Source organism: Zea mays, chromosome 4, assembly GCF_902167145.1.
Source record: "Zea mays cultivar B73 chromosome 4, Zm-B73-REFERENCE-NAM-5.0, whole genome shotgun sequence".
NCBI lineage: Eukaryota > Viridiplantae > Streptophyta > Magnoliopsida > Poales > Poaceae > Zea > Zea mays.
In genome coordinates, this window is record NC_050099.1 from 205,218,407 (window position 1) to 205,222,916 (window position 4,510).

A 4,510-nucleotide genomic window follows, 5' to 3' on the forward strand; every position below is an offset into this window, starting at 1 on the left:
TGCTGTTGCAGAAAACAGAGTGGCAATAGGCTATAGCAACAATTTTACGTTCTGTTGCAATTACTACATCTTTTGCAACGTATTCAAGTGTTGCAGCAGTTCGTTGTTACAATGGACTATTCTGTTGCAATAAGTTATATTGCAACATTTACGATAGTTGCCAAAAACTCTATTGCCACAACATATTTCATGGTAATAAGTGTTAATGCCACGTTTAAATCTATTGCAAATGGCTTTGTTACCACAAGTTGCTTCGTGGCAACAAAACACTAGTGCCACACCAGTGACTCGTGGCAACAAGATGTATTGCCATGCAAATAATTTCGTTGCATTTGATCATTTTGCAACATAATGTGTCTCGTGTCTACATGACCTTTTTGCTATAAAATTATCTGTGGTAAGAACCGATATAACAACAACAAAAAATATCGTAACAAATGATGTTGCAACAAGAAGAAAAGGTTGCGACTTCTGAAGTCCCAACGAAATAGATCCATGGTAATTACATCTTATTGCAACAAAAAAATCATTGCAACTGAACCATACAACAACCAATAAAACTGTTGCATTTACATATATTCAAACCCACAATTTATACGACAATGCATTTTGCATTTCTATTGGGTATAAAATGTTATGCAAAAGAATTATATTTTACATCAGTAACGTAAGAACCAAAATTGACAACCATAATATTTGTCTCTTGTCTCATATATTAACTATATCCATACCATAAGTTGTAACAAATAGGTTGCACCAAATAAATAGTGGCCAAATACAAATTAATTTGATAACATAGCTCACAGTCACAACATCCTCATACTAGCTTGGATTGTGATAACATAGATAATAAACTACTCAGGACTAGCAAATTATTGGAAGTTTTTTTGTCATCGTGTACCCCTCCATCCCCTCCATTGATGCAAGCGATGGTTAGCTAGGCTGACGACGATATCACGACGACAAGGAACCTGTTGGAAATGTTCAAAACAATAATTAGTAAAGCTACAATAACTTGGTTAATCATTAGTGGAAGACTACAACTGTAGTGCCTACAGCTACAGCTACAACACAACTCCTAGCAAGCAGCATCAACAACAACCATAAGTAAGCAGCAAGCAGCAACATACAGCATGCAGCAGCAACAACACGCAGCAACACGCAGCTAGCAGCGGCAAGCAACAAACAGTAGCAACCATCAGCAAGCAGCAAGCAGCAACACGCAGCATGCAGCAATCAGCAACAACAACACGCAGCAGCACGCAGCTAGCAGCGGCAAGCAACAAACAGTAGCACGCAGCAAACAGGAAGCACGCAGCAGCAAGCGTTCTACTCTATCTCTACCAGAGAAGGCAGCTGCAGCACCAGCCGAGCGAAAACAGGCTACCAAATAAGCATGCTGCACAGAGCCACAAACATGTGTACTGCTCCTATGGTTAACTAAAATCTGTTTAGGCTACTAAAATCCATTGCATGCACAACTACAAAAGAAATAAAAAAAAGATTGTGGACATACCTTAAACACACTTTGATAGAGCTTCTTAAGTTGATCTACCTTGCTTCTCGCTTGCACTTGCGGATTGTACCTATTATCATATTCAGGATTACAAAAACAAAACTATCAAAAAACGTTGTAAAACATTTTATATGATCATAATACAAGAACATTTGCATTCCATACACATTCGCTTCTTTTGTTGCCCCTTGCCTGCACACGTCTTGTCACAACATTCCTTAGAGTGTAAGAGCTAATATAGTTTGCTGGCATATTGTCTTTCTTATTGTTTGTGTCTGGTGTACGAACGTTGTTTGCACTACTTGGTGCAGGTGCAGGAGGATCAACTGGGATGAATTCAGGAGGTTTAGTAGGGACAACGGAAGAAGGATCGATTGGAGTGGTGCTTTCACGGTTGCTCTGCATTAAACAATTGATCAAACAATTTATGTTGCAAAAGTTTCTAATAGCAATGATGGTAAAAATACAAATATCAAATTTTATACCTGTTGTGCTACAGCAGCAAGGGCAGCAACCATTTCTTGCCTCATTTCTTCTCTAAGCACTTGTCTTTTTTTTCTTCTTCTTCTTGCAGTGATTGAAATTTTTCCTGGAGTATTATTTCTCGTTCTGCAACCTCATACGCAAGTTTTTCATTTAACAACTGGACCTGACTTTCGAGTTCAATGTTTTTTTGGTTGGTTGCAACCGTGGCACGAGCTCGTTCGAGGAACTTTGATTCCATCACTTGACTTCTTGTTGGATATCTTGATAGGTACCCATGACCATGAAGTCGGTTTGCCTTACATCCTGTTGTTTCCTTGAATGTTGTTTGGAAAATAGCATTTTCCTCTTCTCTTGTTAGATCAAATCTTTCTGTTTGATACATTTTCTCAGCAATTTTCTCAGCTGCGTACTCCTGAAAAGAACAATATAGTTCAAGTTAGCTCAATTCAAATAAAAATTGATGCCTAGTATTTTAAAGTATGTTTTAGTAGTAAGCTTTGTGATTTACTCACATAAATGCCACGTGAAGCCTCTTCCGACCATTCATCATTTTTACAATGAGTAATCATCCAAAGGGATAGATCGGTTGGTTCTATACCAGTTTCTGGATCTCTCTATAATGTGAAGAATGTATCATACAAGTTTGTCATTAATCATGGAAAATAAAGTAGTGGTCATATCATTACCTGTTGAAAGCTTATTTGGGAAAAAGTTCTAGAACCCATTATATGCTTCGTTCTTTGTTTCTGACGGTTTTCCGAGTTCCGACTGCTTATTTTCTAGAAAATAATAATAGTTGGAAATGAATTAATAAATAAATCGCTAGAATCATCCATATTATGCAAGTGCCAATCGTTAAAGTAAAGGAAATGAAATAGCAAACCTGGAATTTCTCAGATCCAAAATACAACACCATGTAATGCCACTCGACGATGTCTACATCTTCAGGCTTGTTTTTCATCCTTTCAGCATAACTATTGTATGCCTTGTATGTTGAGCTTAACGTTGATCGCCATCCTTTGTATCTCTCCTTAGCAACAGACCAGATCTTTTCATGCGCGTCCTCATTGGTTAGAAACTCCCACCTTCGCTGTTTCAGTTTTGATATAAAGAGAAGGTTATTTGTCTAGTAATTTGGGAATAGTAGACCACTAATAGTTCTAGCTAACTGTTAGGGCTCAAGTAAAGAAATTTCACATACCAGTACGTCAGAGGCTATAGAAGATCTAACATTGAGCTCTATATCTTTCCACTTTTTCACTCCAATGAGTGGTGCCTTTTTCTTTGTAAACAATACGATTTCATCCACAAAAGTGCGAGCGTTTGGTCCTACAGGACCTCCAAGCTTAGATGAAAATTCAATCTTAAGTTTGTGATCACCGTTCTTGATTCGCTTGGTGGCTGCTGCTATACCCTTAAGGGTACCACGCCCCTCCTTTTTGAAGACTCCATCGTTATCTACATATATACCAATAACATCTGAATGGGTAGAAATATTCAAAGTAGAATATTGCAACATTTGAATAAAAAACACTCTTAGTAAAAAATACCAGGATCTCTTTTCCTATGACGTCTAGCATGAGATGGCCAATTAGCAGTAGGTTTGCTGCTGCCATGAATTTCTTCATCTGATAATATTAGGTCATCATTGCTTTGTCGTTCATACAATACTGCGGATAGCATAGGCATCAATTACATCTCTAACAATTTGCGAAAATATACACTATATGTTAGTAGGCTGTAAATAAAAGAAATTACAGATATCTGGAAGATCGCCTTGATGCCTTAACCATTCTTTATATGTTTTGATCGTATCCTCCCTGAAGTCATCCATTAAATCTGCACTTAAACAATATGTAAGTTTAAATGTGGAAACTATAACATATCATGTATTTAATGTAATGAGTTTGACATCTTAACTTACCCGTTTCTGGATTATCAAGTTGTAGTATTGCAAGCCACTCCTTATATGCATCAATCGACACTTCTATAGTTTCTTCATCAACATTTGTTCGCTGCCTTGGACGCTTGATGGGAGTTATGCTTACCTCTAGATCACTGGGTGGATCTTTTGTGAGCACAAAACTTATTTTTCTCTCATCCATGTTATCAGACAGCATGGCCTCTTCTTGGTGGATGTAATCAAGTGCCAATAGCCTGGATCGATCAATGCCACATCATTTCTTGTAAAACAAGAAGTCCCTCCCAGAATATCCAAGTTTTGATTTTATGTACACCACGTTGTAAAAGGCAACATAAGCTTTATCAATATTTACTGTGACAATTTCTTTTCCAGGTTGTGCTCCAATGCAATGGAATTTAAAGGTCCATATCTCACCAGTCAACCTGCCACACAAATATATTCTAAGCAAACAATGACTAAAATAGTGTTGTAAAAAGATTTCATTCAACAAATAAGAGGTATGAAAACAATATACTATAATTATGATCTGCGCCAAGGCCAAAGCAGTAGAGAACAATATGGGTAGATAGATTTTTACTTGTCAG

General features: G+C 37.3%; 1 long non-coding RNA gene across 1 annotated transcript; it reads right to left on the reverse strand.

The window, feature by feature from the left end:
• Window positions 1-885: 885 nt before the first annotated feature.
• LOC103654493 (uncharacterized) lies at window positions 886-1,828 on the reverse strand. Its single transcript, XR_566147.2, has 3 exons — window positions 1,682-1,828; window positions 1,517-1,586; window positions 886-971 (listed from the first exon to the last, which is right to left on the reverse strand). It is a non-coding gene; the product is annotated as an uncharacterized lncRNA (long non-coding RNA).
• Between the last annotated feature and the right edge of the window lie 2,682 nt (window positions 1,829-4,510).